Source organism: Erythrolamprus reginae, chromosome Z (genome assembly GCF_031021105.1).
Source record: "Erythrolamprus reginae isolate rEryReg1 chromosome Z, rEryReg1.hap1, whole genome shotgun sequence".
NCBI classification, from domain to species: Eukaryota; Metazoa; Chordata; class Lepidosauria; order Squamata; family Dipsadidae; genus Erythrolamprus; species Erythrolamprus reginae.
In genome coordinates this window covers 109,377,522-109,394,368 of record NC_091963.1, presented here as the reverse complement: position 1 = coordinate 109,394,368, position 16,847 = coordinate 109,377,522, and the positions used below count along the sequence as shown (strand labels likewise).

At 39.5% G+C, this 16,847-nt stretch overlaps 1 protein-coding gene across 1 annotated transcript in view; it reads left to right on the top strand.

Annotated features, from left to right (window-relative positions):
- The window catches only part of LOC139175738 (acid-sensing ion channel 2-like), a 198,292-nt gene extending 181,910 nt beyond the window's left edge, over positions 1 to 16,382 (top strand). The window contains exon 6 of the mRNA XM_070766976.1: positions 16,143 to 16,382. The gene's annotated coding sequence lies outside the window, so the exon portion shown is untranslated. The remainder of the gene's footprint in view (positions 1 to 16,142) is intronic.
- The last annotated feature ends 465 nt before the right edge of the window (positions 16,383 to 16,847 follow it).

The following is a 16,847-nucleotide window of genomic DNA, read 5'->3' as shown; positions in this document are numbered from 1 at the left end:
CCCATTACAGAGGCGTTTGTCATACAAAATTTACAATGACAACATATATTATATCACTCCAAATTGGCTATCCCTTCAAGGTTTCCTGGGATATTGTCTATGGAAATTCCAAAATTTTTGAATACCGTTTGCATTGGCGTACTAATTTGAACATTCTTGATCATAAAAAAATAAAAAATGAAATGAAAAAATGAATGCTTATACACATTTTTTAATGATTAGGAATGTTCAAATTAGTATACCAATGCAAAAGTTATTCCAAAAATTTGGAACTTGCAGCCTAATCTATATATAAAGTGAAATAATTGCACACAGCCAGAGGGGGCTTTTCTGAGCAAAATAAACAAATGAGCATTATTTTTTTCATTTCATTTTTCATTTGTTTATGATCAGGAATGTTCAAATTATTATGCCAATGCAAAAGGTATTCAAAACAACAATTCCAGTAGCTAAAATCAACCTTTTTTTAGTCCAGGTCAAATAGACCCAGGAGCCGAACAAGTGTAAGTTTTTTTGCCCAGCAAAAACTAAGCAACCAAAAAAAAATACTGATAAAAAGAACCCCTCAAATGATGCAAGGTCATGTAATTTCAAGTTTCAGATATGCAAGGAAATTTTTTTACAGGGTCACAAACTTCAGAGTCTTCGGAGAGGGGCGGCATACAAATCTAGTAAATAATAATGAAACTGGCACGTATAATTTGGCCGCACACAAGCCAGTCCATCACACATGGTATGGAGTGGTAAACCATTCATTAGTTTTTAGTGCTTCTTTGAGTGTCTCACACAGTTCATTTGGAATCTCAGACTCCCCTTCCCATGAGCTCTAGTGGTTACCAGGACTGCTAGCTGCTTGAAGGGGATAACAGGTCTGACCACTTAAATCTGTTGTATTGGAGCAATCTACACAAAGCATCCACCATAAAATTCTTCCTCCTCGTGCAGAATGCGGCCACGAGAGCCATCGTGGGGCTTCCTAGACTCGCCCATGTTTCTGCAACACTCCGCGGCCTGCATTGGCTGCCGATCGGTTTCTGGTCACAATTCAAAGTGTTGGTAATGACCTTTAAAGCCCTACATGGCATTGGGCCAGTATACATCCAGAACCGCCTTCTACCGCACGAATCCCAGCGGCCGATAAAGTCCCACAGAGTTGGCCTTCTCCGGGTCCCATCGATCAAACAATGTCATTTGGCGGGCCCCAGGGGAAGAGCCTTCTCTGTGGTGGCCCTGGCCCTCTGGAATCAACTCCCCCCAGAGATTAGAACGGCCCCCACCCTCCTTGTCTTTTGCAAATTACTCAAGACCCACCTTTGTCGCCAGGCATGGGGGAGTTAGGATATTCCTTCCCCTAGGCCATTACAAGTTATATATGGTATGTTTGTGTGTATGTTTGGTTTTTATAATAAGGGTTTTTAGTTGTTTTATTAAATTGGATTGTTACATGTTGTTTTTTTATCATTGTTGTTAGCCGCCCCGAGTCTGCGGAGAGGGGTGGCATACAAATCCAATAAATAATAAATAATAAAATAATATAACACAGGGTGAAGTTGAAACAATTAAAGTCTAGAACCCAACAGATTTGTTTAGGGCAGGGGTAGGGAACGTTGGCTCTTCTATGACTTATGGACTTCAACTCCCAGAATTCCTGAGCCAATCATGCTAGCTCAGGACTTCTGGGAGTTGAAGTCCTCATGTCATAGAAGAGCCAACGTTCCCTACCCCTGGTTTAGGGAATATCCTGAGTGGAGTTTTCAAGGCTTCCAGATTTTTATGGTCAGTCCATACATCAAATGGCATCCTTGCCCCTTTCTGGTTGATCCTTCAAGCAGAGCTTGCTTAATATTAGAGCTGCCTCGGTTCAATTCCCAGGAAAGAAAAATCCTTAGCTCCATAGATTTAGAGAAAAATACTTACTAGGAACAAACTGAATGCAAATGGTTTCAAGCAAGCTCTGAGGCACCAAACAGCATAAAGATGCAGTATATAGCCCAGCCCCCTTGTAGCTAGGCAACCCAAGACCACTGTATTCCGGAACCACCTGACAGTATGGCCTTAAAGCTAACAGTAGTTGCAAAACTGTGATGGAAATTCTTCACAGTTCTCGCCCTCCACACTCACACATTTTATGGCAGGAGGCATCAAACTGTCTGATTTGTACTGAATTTTTTGTGAAATCATTCTTAACTTTATGTTTAGGAATTACTGCCTCTTTCTCCAAATAACTACAATTCCTTAAAGATGGATGTTGTATATAGAAGGAGTCACTAATCTTTTGGGCCTCAAGGAACACTAAATTCATAATTTTAAATTATGATTAAAAATGATTTTTTTAAAAAAAGATAAATAATATGTAGTGCAATATAAAAATGCAAATAATTTTTCTGCGGACCATCAAAATTTTCTTGTGGACCATCAGTATTCCATTGACCACTGGTTGGTGACCACTGGTCTATAGTGTGTCTTTTTAATTAGACATGTATTAGTTTACTTTATAAATTTTATACAGTTTTATAAATTGTATATAGATATTCCATGAGAGAAAGGCAAGCCTGTTAATAATTGATATATATATTTATACACACACACACACACACCATATTTTCCGGAGTATAAGACACACCTTAGTTTTTTGGGAGGAAAATAGGGGAAAGAATCTGCTTACCAGATATTTATCTGGCTAGCGTCCTTAGTCTGGTCAGTTTCAGCATATTATTTTATCCCCTGGTTTTTAAAAAAACCTTATTTGGAGAGAGTAACAATGAAAGAGCTTGCAAGCCAGTAAGAGCTGGGAACATTGTTAGAACCTGGTTAGGGCTGGAAAGAAACATTTGGAGCAAGTAGAACAATTAAAAAATCTACAAAGAGTGTTTGGAAAACATTATTCACAGAGGGTAACAGTGAAAGAGCTTGCAAGTGTGTAAGAGCTAAAACCTCATTAGCACCTGGTTAGGGCTGGAAAGAAACATTTGGAGCAAGTTAGAGCAATGAAAATAAACTGCAAAGACGGCTTGGAAAACATTCTTAGCAGAGAGTAACCATGAGAGCTTGCAAGCGGTAAGAACTGGAAACATCGTTAGCACCTAGTTAGGGCTGGAAAGAAACTTACTTGGAGAAGTTAGAGTAATGAAAAAACTCTGCAAAGACTTAGAGTTTGGAAAACATTCTTTGCAGACAGTTGCAATGAAAGAACCTGCAAGATAACAGCTGGGCAGATTGTTAGCAGCTAATTAAGGCTGGGGGAAAAAAGCTTAGAAAAAAACTGCATTCAGAGTATAAGGCGCACCTGAATTCCCAGCCTCTTTTAGGTAGGAAAAGGGTGCGTTTTATACTCTGGAAAATACGGTATGTGCTGAAGTAATAAATTAAAAGGTCTTTTGTAGTATTAACGTGATGTATCTGGTTTTAACAACCTAGCATTTTGAAAGACATTTTCATTTCAGTAGCCTCTACCTGCTATTGTCTGACCATCTCTGTTTTGGGCCAAAGATAATCAGATTAAATGTTTAAATCTCTCTTTATTGTCCAGACTTGAGATTTAAATAATCAATGATGATTAATTAGCGATTGAGATTATATATATATAAAATCCCTGCAGTCAAGCACAGGTTTGCCTGCATGAATAGCAATAGCAATATCACTTAGATTTATATACCACTCCATAGTGCTTTATAGCCCTCTCTAAGTGGTTTATAGAGAGTCAGCATATTGCCCCCGACCATTTTATTGACCTCGTAAGGATGGAAGCCTGAGTCGACCTTGAACCTGGTGAGATTCGATCTGCCAAACTGTCATCAGTGTGTGATCAGCAGAAGTAGCCTGCAGTACTGCACTCAGGGGTGGAGCTACTGCCCAGACCGGGGGGGGGGGGATGCAGTGGGGTAGCAAAAATTGAGCTCCACCCCAAAGCACCCAATTTGCACTGAAAGATGTTAAAGAAAATATAGGGCGTCCCGCATAAGCCACGTCCACAGTGTGGTAGTAAAAAATTGGGTAGCCCTTCACTGACTGCACTGTGCTACAGTGGCTCATATAAAGTATGATACCATGAATATACACAGTATCTTTTGTTCATATCTGAATTATCACAGTTAGCTCCCCACAAAAGTGAGGGTAGAAGGTTCAGTTTCTAAATAGATATAGTATTTTAAGCAGCTTTTAATCATTGCATGTTTTCTGTTCAGAAATTTTTCTTCATTTGCTTTTAGTGTTGAAAACCTACACTTACCTGTGCTCTCTCGATTTATGTTGTGCTGCCTTATCAGCCACTGACATTCAGAGGCCCTGGTTCATTGCTCCTTACTTTATCACACAGAAGCTGTTTTTTTGACATTACTGATGTCATAATTGAACTGTGTCATCCAACTCTGGCCAAGTAGAAATGAATGGTTTTATATTTAGGGGTTTTACTGTTGTTTTATTGTTTTTAAATTTGTTGTACGCCATCCAGAGTCTAGAAGCAGTTGGGCGTCTTAGAAGTTGAACAAATAAATATAAATAAATAAAATCATTAATGTCTTTATTATCATTTTAGTTAGGCATTCTCTCCTGGCTTGCAAGTAAGGAATTAGCACATAGAGACATTATGGACAAATATAGAATTTAACATAACTTTATTCCAGTTTTTTTTAATCCAGTGAAATATAATGATAAAGTTCAAAATTCAGCAATAATAGAATTATTTGATATGTGATGAAAATATATCCCAGTGTATAGATTTCATTCTTAGATTTGACTCAGATGTGGGACCTTAGGGACCATGGGCTTGATCGTATTTTATAATATGACTGGTGCCTTCTGGACTCCTTTATCTAGAGATAGAATACAGATTTACTCCTGACATACCTTTAATAGATTATATATATATATCACCAATATAAAACATGGAATTTTAAAAGGTATTAGTTTCTTTTGATGGAATAAGCAATACCAACCTTTCCAAATTATTTTCTAGTATACTCCAAAAAACTCAGTTTTTGCTAGATATTATTGCTGCAGGCTGTAGTAAAAAAGCCAAATAGTAATACATTTAGCTGGTGCAATTATTGCAATATAAATAATCAATCAATATTCTCCTATTTTAACATTTTTTATTTTGAACCTATTAAATGATCTTCAAAGGCTGATGTAATCAGTAATCTTGATGTCCCCAGCATAGCAATAATTGAGGCTAAGTCGACTTTCTCTTGTATGAAATATAACTGCTATACAATGAAACTTCTTTATTTACAGCTTAGCCCATAACCCTCTATCTTTGTTATAAATCTAAATTCTGATATTAATAAAGAGAGACATTTATTTTTCCCATCCATTCTTTTTATGAACTTTGTGATTTTATCTGCACAAATCTTGCAGTCTCTTGCCAATCTCTCCTCAATATTCCAGCTTTCTACTTTAACCTTTTATGGTTTTCCTCATTTTCCTCTAACTCCAAAGTCTTTTAGAAACATAGCAATTTGAATAGAACAGATTAGAATAGAATAGAATAGAATGGAATAGGTCACTGAATAACTGAAATGTGGAACAAACTGCCAAAGGGTGTGATGTGGGTGTATGAGAGAATCCGGTAAAACCCCAAGCGCCCTCTGAAAGCCCTTTGGGTCCATCAGGCATCTGGGGTGGTCGGTTCTGCCTCCCTGCAGGGAGGGATTGAAGCCTTAAAGTTAAGATGTAGCAGAAAATGGTCTGATCATGACAAGGGCAGAACATCTAAGCCCCTTAATCTCAGATCATCACTCAGCTGCTTCGAGAGAAATATCATGTCTGGTGCATGCTCCCCCTCATGAGTTGGACCCTGAACTACTTGGGTCAGGTCCATGGTTGCCATGGTGGCCATGAACTCCTGCGCTAACCCAGAGGATCCACTGAGCAATGGCAGAGTAAAGTCCCCCAAGACTATAAGTTCGGGGAACTCCACTGCCCGCCCGACTACCTCCTTGAGCTGCACAGGCAGGGCTGTTGACATGCAGCTGGGAGGCAGGTATGTGAGCAACAAGCCCACCTGAACTCCTAGGTCTAACTTCACAAGGAGGGACTCTCAACCCGCAATCTCAGGAGCAGCAAGTCTGCATAGGCTAAATGTCTCCCTGGATATAATAGCCACTCCTCCCCCCCCTTCCCTGGAGTTGTGGCTGGTGCCAAACCTGAAACCCAGCTGGGCATATTTCAGAGAGAAGAACTCCTTCCTCTGGGCCCACTCAGATTTCAGACACACATACCAGGTTGGCCTCCTCCTCCAGGATCAAATCCCGGATGAGGAGAGCTTTATTTATGACCAACATGGCATTAAGTAGTGGTAGGCTGAGTCCAGGGCCCAGATTACACTCATCCCCAGTACCCCAGGCCGAGCTCATGGGGCCGGAACAAGGGATTGATTTTAAGCAGCGAGCCCTCATTCCCTGTGAGCGGCCTACCCCACGGCTCCCACCATATCTACCTCTCCCCAGCAGCACCAGAATATTCTGGCCCTCTACCACCCCAGAGATAGGCTCCCCCATCCCTCTTGCCTCTACACCGCCAGGTAGGCTGACCCTTCCATTCATAACATTACTCCCATTCATATCATACATTCTCTCTATCCAATCCCAGTCATCCATCTTTAAAATAACCCCTCAATAAGTAAAAAAGCCAACAATAAAAACACTAATAAAATAGAGATAAAATATATCTTCCCTATTCAGACATATTCCATTCACCCATTCATTCGTACACATCCTCACCATTAATCCCTTCCCACCTAAAATACAATACTTAAAATTCCAATAACTACTAAATTGATTAAAAATTGAGAATTAAAACAAGGTTTACAGATGGTAATGTGATATATTAAAAAGATATTTAAAATGTTACACAGTGACCAAAGGATGTCAAGAGAATCTCAGTCTCAGTTCTTCAAAAAGGGCTTAAAATTGATTGTGTCCCTTAAATTGTTCTCTTTTTCGTCAGTTCTTATCTTCTCCCCTTCTCAGATCTTAAATTAATAATAGGGGAGGTTAAAGTCTATACACCCCCTGATGCACCTGCGAACCTGTGCAAAAGTCCCCTAGCCACAGGTGAGAGATGTTGATTGAGTCTCAGCTGAGGATCTAGGAGGACACCCAAATTGCAAATCTATTCTGAGGGAGATAATTTACCCTCCCACAGTCAAGAATGGACAGTTACTATAGTCCTTGGATCTTAGAGGACTGAGTCAAGGAGACATATTAGTAGCAAATTAATGTAGATATGGCCATGTCTATAGCTTTCCAAGTCATGTGGTGCTGTCTTATGGTGGTTTTATCTATCTATCTATTTATTTATTTATTCATTGATTGATTGATTGATTGATTTTTTGATTTGATTTGATTTGATTTGATTGCATGCTGCCCTCTCCATAGACTCATTGTGGTGGTGCTATTCCTAGCAGGGATAAATGCTGGGAATGTGTGGTGAATCTGCCACTGAGTCACAAAAGGGAGGAGTGAAGAAACAAATCAGTCTTGAGTTTTTAGTATGCAGGAAGAGAAACAGAAAGGATCCTTCCTAATTCTTCCAGCTTTTATTTGATAGTTGTTCAGAGGATGCTTTAATCTGGCAAAACTCCAATCTATAAGCAAACAACAATAAAGAAACTGCTTGAGCCGTTCCATTTTTTGTTTCTCCATGAATGATAAAGTGTATGCCCTGGATATACAGTACATCCCAATAGAGCCACTCAAGATATGAAGGTCATCCCAATTTTCTAACTAACTATATCTTATGTTGGGCAGCAAGATGCTAGATGATCACTTAAGTGCTGGTGGTAAAGATTTTAACTCATTCTGTGCAGAAATAGGCAATGGTAAACCATTCTTGTATTTTTACCCAAAAACCTGCAACTGGTGGAATACCAGCCCTTAGATTAGATAAGGGAAACAATACCAGAGTTGTTGAGAGTCAAGAGCATATAAGTTTAATAAAGTATGTCTTATTGCACAATCAGACAGATCTGCAGACTATATTTGTTATTTTTATCTACTTATTGAATGCTTCCCAAGAACCTGGGATAGGCAGATGTGGATGTTTGATAGTGTATCATTATTATTACTTTTTGTAAAGCTACATTAACAGAATATTGACAAACTGCATTTGCTTCCTCTTCCCCGTCTTTATCTTGTCTCGAAGGAGGTTGTCTCAACTTCTTACCCCAGACTCAGAGCTCTTATCTTAGTAGTAGCTTTTCCTCCTGTGCTATAAGGCCATTATCTTAGTCTTCTAAATAGAAATATAAAGTGATTGAAGATATAATGCTGGATGATGGGCCTCTCAAGTCAGTTGGCACTCAATATCTATTGAGAAAGAGCTGAAGGCCGTTTGGAATACTAATGGTATTTATGCTGTGGCTATAATAAAACCTTTGGGACATCTTGTTGCTGACATTGCCATACAGGAAAAGAAATTCTGAATCTTTAAAGACAGAACTATAGTGGGCACATGAACTGTATGAATCATGAACAGAAGAAAACTGAATGTAATGAAAGATTAAGTAAGCAACTATACTGAGATGGATTTGGACTGACTACTATCAGTCATTGTTACTCAGGAAATTAAAACAAATTGCTTGTATAGTTGGAAGGAGTATACGAAGAGTAATGATTGGTTACAGTGAAATCAATGATCAAATAACATTAATTGGACTTTGTGAACAACCCATTAACATGACTATTACCATCATTTATACTCCAACTACTGATGCAAAAGAGTAGTAGTAGTAAGTTAAATTTGAAATTGAAAGCATATGCAAGTAACAAAGCCAAAACTTAATATTAACCGCTCCAAACTTGACTGTAAAAAATATGACTTCAGTAACCGAGTTGTTGAAGCATGGAACTCATTACCTGACTCAGTAGTGTCATCCCCAAATCCCCAACACTTTACCCTTGGATTATCCATGGTTGACCTATCCAGATTCCTAAGAGGTCTGTAAGGGGCGAGTACAAGTGCACTAGAGTGCCTTCCGTCCCCTGTCCTATTGCTCTCCTATATCTCCTATACCTTTCTTCTATTCCTATATCTCTTCTTCTATTCTTTCATCGATATGTTCTATTACTATATCTTCTTTTCTATTCTTTCATAGATATATTTTACTATGAGTATCTCCTCTATAACCTTCATCATGTATTTTACTGTGTGTGTGTGTGTGTGTATGTATATATATATATATATATATATATGTCACATGTTTAAGCTGAATTTGAAAATTAAGGGAGACTAGGATAGATCTATTTCGGCCTTATTTTGGCCTCATCAGCTAGCCATATATATATACCCACTAAAACCCTCATTGTGTATTGGATTAAACAAACAAACAAACAAACAAACAAATAAATAAATAAAAAACATGTGCTACTTATGATTAGACACTGTAATGCCAAATTTGGAAACACTAAAGAGGAAAATCTGGCTGCTTAGTATGACTTTGGGAGATTAAAATGAAGCAAGAAACCGACTTATCATTTTGGCTAATGCAATGATGTGTTTATCATAACACTCTACAAACAACCAAAATGATCCTTGTATACATGGACATCATCAGGCATAATGCATAGAAACAACAGTGGTTATATTGGTTTTAAAAGGAACTACAACCGCTCAATTATATTATCAGAGATATGACCAGATACTAATTGGAGAACAGATTAGAAACTGCTCATGTGCGGATTCTGATTTAAGACAAAGAAGAAAAAGAAAATCGTTTCAAATAATCAGATCTGAATAATAAAGTTATGCAATTACTTTGTTGTAAGGTTACATGAACAGAATCCTGCAACTCTCAATGTGCCTTTCCCTCCTTTCCATTATACTAAAGGGAACTAGGGAGGGTCAAATCTGAGATGTTTTCTCAAATTCCATTCCTATATTGGATTCAAATATCTATATCTGCTTCTTTAGCTGCAGCTATCTCTCTTCTTTTTCAAGGTTATTCTCATAACCTATTTAAGATCTTGAAGTTATACCTATTATTTTCAAGGAGAACCTAAGGAATCATTTGAAGCCTAGCCATTGTGGAATGAACATAAATACATCATTAGGGATGAATATGAAAAAAGACTGCCAAAGATGAAGAAATAGAACAAAGCAAAATGGATGTCAGAAGAAAATTGGAAATTACCAAGAAGAGAAGAGATACCAAAACTACGACAGACAAAATTTTCAGGTAGAGGTACTTAAAGAACTTTGAAGTACTTGTTAAACAGGTAGCATAAAAAAAAAAAAACTTAAGCAAGCTTCAAAAGATCTCTGAACTATGAACTCAGAAGATGGTTCCAACTTCAACCTGGTATGTGAAAGGATACCTACAAATACTATAGTAACTGATTTAAAAGTGATAAAAGAAAAATGGAAAGATGAAAAGAGTATACTGAAATATTGTGAACGTGCAAAACATTCCGTACTCATACCATTTCTCCCTGCAAAGATGGCATGTCCCCAAAATAAGGCGAAGCCTGATATTTGGAGTGGACATAAATATACCCCCTCCCCTGAAAATAAGCCCTAGTGAAAGGGTGGGCACAGCCAGCACAGGAGACAGCCCTTCACTTCCCCAGTCATCTCAGGGCAGTGATGGCGAACCTTTTTTTCCTCGGGTGCCAAAATAGCATGTGTGCACGCTATTCCTCATATGCTAGTGCCCACACCAATAATTCAATGCCTGGGGAGTGTGAAAATAGCTTCCTGCACCCCCCTGAAGGCCCTCTGGAGGCCAGAAGTTTCCCAACTTCTGCTGAGCCCAGTAGGCTCGTGTTTCATCCTCCCCAGGCTCCAAAGGCTTCTCTGGAGCCGAGGGAGGGTAAAAATGCCCTTCCCCCATCCCCCAGATGCTCTCTAGAAGCAAAAAATGCCCTTCCAGAGCCTCTGTGCAGGGCCAAAACTCAGCTGGCCGGGGCACGCATGCACGTTGGAGATGAGCTAGGGCAACAGCTCATGTGCAAGCAGATATGGCTCCGCATGCCACCTGTGGCACCTGTGCCATAGGTTCGCCATCACTGTCTCAGGGCTTCTTGGCCCCTTAATCGGATCAATTGAGTCAATCTGGCCACCATTCACAAAACAGCTGATTCACAGGTATCTCTTAGGCCGTTACCTTGATTGAGTGTGGCTACATTTGCAGCCAACTGCTGCTGCAAAGACACTGGAGGCGTCATATCTCACACACCTAGCGCCCTCCTTACCCAATGACAGTTACAGCAGGCTATTCCATCCATAGAACAACTGCCTCATGGGTGCTGGTCCAGCCAGTGCCTCCAGCAAGTGCAGCTGCTTTTGCCATCAATTGCAGCCACAAAAGCAGGAGGCCAAGGGATGCACACCACATGCTGACCTTCTGAAGGACTGTAGCAGGAGCTATCCACAATTTTTTTTACTGTTTTATCAACCTGACCCACATGGCCCAATACAGTACTGGGCTATATGAGTAGTGACAAAATAACAATAAAAAGAAGTGCGGATAGCTGCTGCTACAGTAGCCTTTGGAAGGCCAGCTTGAGGCACAAGTTCCTGCTCCAGAAGTGGCTGTGCCCAAGGAGCATTTTTGGGAGAGAAGTCAAAGGGGAAGCAATTAGCTTCACCTCACCTCACCCCTTGCCCTTGTCTCCCCTTCAGCTCTCCAATGGTCTCTCCCAGAACCACGATCTCATGGAACTCAAGTCAAGAAATGGGTCACAGGCTTTCGGGAGCAAAGTTAAGGCTGAGACAGTGATGACGAACCTATGGCATGGGTGCCACAGGTGGCATGCAGAGCCATATCTGCTGGCACACGAGCCATTGTGCTATTGCCCATAACGATAATTCAATGCCTGAGAAGGGTGAAAACAGCTTCCTCCGACCCCTAGAATCCTTCTGGAGGCTGGAAATGGTCTGTTTCCCAACTTCTGGTGGGCCCAGTACGCTCGTGTTTCGCCCTCCCCAGGCTCCAAAGGCTTCCCTGGAACTGGGGAGGGTAAAAATGCCCTCTCCCATCCCCCTGGAGGCTCTCTGAAAGCCAAAAGCGCCCTCCCAGAGCCTCCATGTGAGCTGAAAATCAGCTGGCTGGCACACACATGCACGCTAGAGCTGAGCTAGGGCAACAGCTTGCTTGCCAGCAGATATGGCTTTGTGTGCCACTTGTGACACCTGTGCCATAGGTTCGACATCACTGCTTTATATAAATGACTTTTGCGATCACATTAGAAGCAACTGTGTTCTCTTCACTGACGATGTAAAACTTTTCAACACCACCAATAACACAGCTACTCTCCAAAAAAGACATTTGTGTCTGAATGGTCAAACATCTGGCAACTCCAAATCTCAACCAAAAAATGTACTGTCCTACACATTGGCAAAAAGAATCACAAAACCAAATGCAAACTGAATAAAGAAGACCTTACAGACAACCCTCACTCCATAAAAGAGCTTGGAATACTCGTATCAAATGACCCAAGTGCCAAAGCCCACTGCAACATTGCCAAAGAGGCTTCAAGGGTTGTTAACATAATCTTATGTAGCTTCTGCTCTGGTAATCTCACACTACTAACCAGAGCATACAAAACTTTTGCCAGACCAATCCTTGAATACAGCTCATCTCTCTGGAACCCACACTGCATTTCGGACATAAACATTTTAGAAAACACCCAGAGATACTTTATTAGAAGAGTCCTCCACTCCTCCACTCACGACAGAATACCCTATACAACCAGAGTTACAATCCTAGATTTAGAAAACTTATAACTAAGTTGCCGTAACACAACCTAATTATAGCCTATAAAATCATCTACTACAATGTCCTTCTGTCAACGACTACTTCAGCTTCAACCACAGCAATACACAAGCACACAACAGATACAAACTCAAAGTAAACTGCCCCAAACTCGACTGTAGGAAATATGACTTAAGTAACCAAATGCATGGAACTCACTACCTGATTCTGTAGTATCATCACCTAACCCCAAAACTTTACCTTTAGACTATCCGCTGTTGACCTCAGCTGATTCCTAAGAGATCAGTAAGGGGCGTGCATAAGTGCACCAGCGTGCCTTCTGTCCCTGCCCTAATGTTTCTCTATTATTAGTATCATGTATATAAACATTGTTATATCTTTGTATACTACTAGTACGTACTTGACAAAATAAGTAAATAAATAAATAATCCAATGTACACTAGTACCTCTAGATACGAGTTTAATTCATTCCAGAACGGAGCTCGTATGTCGATCAACTCGTATCTGGAACAAATGGCTTTAGACTTTGTTTTTCCCTGCGGAGATAACCAGAAGCAAGGATTCTTGCGCCACCTAGTGGAAGCTCGGCTCGTATCCCGAATTTGAGCTCGGGTCTGGAACAGAAATTTCGCTCCCGTTGTGGCTCGTAACTTGGAATACTCACATGCGGAGCAGCTCGTATCTAGAGGTACTACTGTACTTCCTTTTCTGCTTACTTAGGCCCAGGGTGAAGATGCTCTAGGAACTTCCTGATATTTTACTGGGGAATCTGATATACTTGAAGATAAGTTGAGATATGGATTTTTTAAAATGTCATCCGTCTTCCTCTACTTTGAACAGTCACACACTACTCTGATCAGGAAACTAAAATCACTTATGTAACTATAAGGAAAAAACTTAATTGGTCATTCCAAATATATCTGGTATTATCACATATAAGAGCATTGCTGCCATTGACTTCCAAGAACAAAGGAAATTGAAAGCTTCATGGCATGCAACCACTACACAGAAGGTAAAAATTCCCTGAATCAATAAGGTTAGTGTCCCATCATGACTAAGCATTTTAAAATCCTATGGAATTTGGTACATGAAAATTAAGCATGTACTCAAATAATTGCAGTCTGTAAAATTTTGAATCCATATAATTTAATAGACCATTTTAACTGGACTGTAAACGCCCCATTTAATTGTTAGGCTCTTTTAGTCTAGGAAATGGATACATTGCCTTTAAGTTAATTTCTTTTGGCCTTGTACTCTGTACATCTTGGGATCTCCCATGCAGCGCATGAAAGAGAAGTTTCACAGATTTCATCTTGTAAATGATTCATATTCTGAAAGGAAGAACAAGCCCAATGGGGACAGCTGTTCTGCAGAAAGTTCATGCTGAGAAAGAAAATAAGACTTGGGAGGAGTTACCTTGACAAACTTTGATTGCCTCCCCATCCCCTCCAATTTTTCATGGACTGCCTGCAACAACTACCTTTATAATTAGATGCTTCTTGCCTGCTGGGCCCTCCGTAGAGATCAAACATTTTTCTTCTCACCAACACTTGAACAACCTTGTGTCTGTATGGAATACAAAGCACCATTTAACAACTGTGTTTCACACTTAGCATGAAGAGTTTCTGGAAACATGACCTTTCTGTGGAACTAGTAATTGAAGGGACATTCCTTGGGGAATATGAAAAGCTTCAGCTTGTAAGAAATAATCAAATGGCATTCCTTCTTGAAATGTTTGGTTCCAAGAAAAATGAGAACCTGGTTTGCTTTATCTACAAGAATATAAATTGTTTGCAAACTAAGGCTGGGAAATATTTTTCCCCTCTGTTAGTAAGGGCATTTCTTCATAGCTGTCTAAAACTAGACACATGCTACTTCTTATCTTACCCTATTTACTGGACTTCTTTTAGAGATTTTCATCATTCATTCTTACAGTTAGTCTAAGTCTAAACTGCCTTCAAAAGTACAATAGACTCTGGCACAGGGGTGGGTTCCTCCCAGATCAGACCAATTCACCAGTGACCTACTGGTGATGTCACAATGATGTCACTGGACTGGATTGGTCAGTGCTAGTCCGTGGCTGCTGCCATCTGTTTTTTTGGAATTTTTTATATTTTTAAATTTCCTTCTGAGAATGCGCAGAGTTCTGAAACTGTGCAGTTTGTTTGTTTGTTTGTTTGTTTATTTGTTTGTTTGTTTGTTTGTTTGTATGCCGCCTTTCTCTGAGGACTTGAGGCGGCTCGCAGCATATAATATAACAATACAGGACAACGGCAAATCTAATAAATTTAAAATTACAATCTAAAAATCCAATATTTAAAAACAATCATACCAGTTCAATCATACAACGTATATCTCATTTCGTTGGCCAGGGGGCTGAGACCTAATTGTCCCAAGCCTGGAGACATAGTTGAGTCTTAAGACTCTTATGGAAGGTAAGGAGGGTGGGGGCAGTGCAAATCTCCAGGGCCCCCCACAGAGAAGGCTCTTCCCCTAGGCCCTGCCGAGCCACATTGTCTGGCTCACGGGACCAGAAGAATGCCAACCCTGTGGGACCTAAATGGTCACTGGGACTCATACGTTGCCATTTTTTTTCCGGCTTAAAAAAAAAATCAGATTTTTTTTGTGTGTCCACAAGAGACACTCACATGGTGCGGGAGGGAATAAATCGGCAGCAAGGTAAGTTGCAACCCACCCCTGGTCTGGCAGACTTTCAGTGCATACTGTCGCTGCCTTTACACAGTTTATTAAATGCTGGTAGTGTGCATTCAACAAAAAGGGGCGAGTACAAGTGCACTAGAGTGCCTTCCGTCACCTGTCCTATTGCTCTCCTATATCTCCTATACCTTTCTTCTATTCCTATATATCTTCTATTCTTTCATTGGTATGTTCTATTACTATACCTTCTTTTCTATTATTTCTTAGATATATTTTACTATGAGTATCTTCTCTATAACCTTTATCATGTATTTTACTATGTGTTTATAGATATATACCCACTAAAACCCTCATTGTGTATTGGACAAAATAAATAAATAAAATAAATAAATAAAAAATATGGTAGGTTATAGCGCGAGAAGTTACAGTAATTCTGATTGTAAAAAAAGGGCCCGGGGAGGTCTTTACTTTGTTTGAATGTAAGCATCATTTGATCTTGGAAATCATAATATAGACAAGAGCTAGAGACTGTTTTTAAGAATCTATTTTCAACTGAAAATGAGAATGAGGCCATGCGCACATAGAGGAGCAGAATATCATGTGGTACATATTTTATTACGTATAAGGCAATGAATGAAAGGGATGTTGAACATGTGTAGAAGACTATTTCCTTATCACTAAGCAGTCACCATTAGCCTTTAAACATTTTAGAATGAATTCTTTATTATGGACCTCCTATCTTCATTTTAAACTCAAGTTGCTTTCTTTACAGTGCTGGCTTGTTGTTACCCTGAAGCATAAAGGACAAAGCTGCCTAGTTCAGAGACTTTTATTCGTGTTATGGACCATCAACTTAATCACTATCAAGCAGCAAAGCCTAAGTAACAGCTAATTCTCTCCTTCAATTTATAGACTTTATCCTCAATGGACACCATTTTACTGAATTTGCTCATTGAATCAATCTGCTTTGTAAGACCAAAATAAATAAATTCTGACATAGGAAAAGAAAAAATAATAGAAGCCATTTTATGCTCCAAAAATCTGGGACAAAAAGTGAATGGAGATGCTGAAGATAAAGTTAAGATAAAAGCACCAATTGTGTATATGAGAATGTGTCATTTAATGAAACTTTGATACCTCAAGACTGGGCAATAGTCTGAAATCACCAGTGAAAATGATATAATAGTGATTGATTTATGACTGATTACTTAAGGACCACTCAGAGTTACAAAAGGATTCGAGGGCAGCTTATGACATAGAAACATAGAAGACTGACGGCAGAAAAAGACCTCATAATCCATCTAGTCTGCCCTTATACTATTTTTTGAATTTTATCTTAGGATGGATCTATGTTTATCCCAGGCATGTTTAAATTCAGTTACTGTGGATTTACCAACCACGTCTGCTGGAAGTTTGTTCCAAGGATCTACTACTTTTTCAGTAAAATAATATTTTCTCATGTTGCTTTTGATCTTTC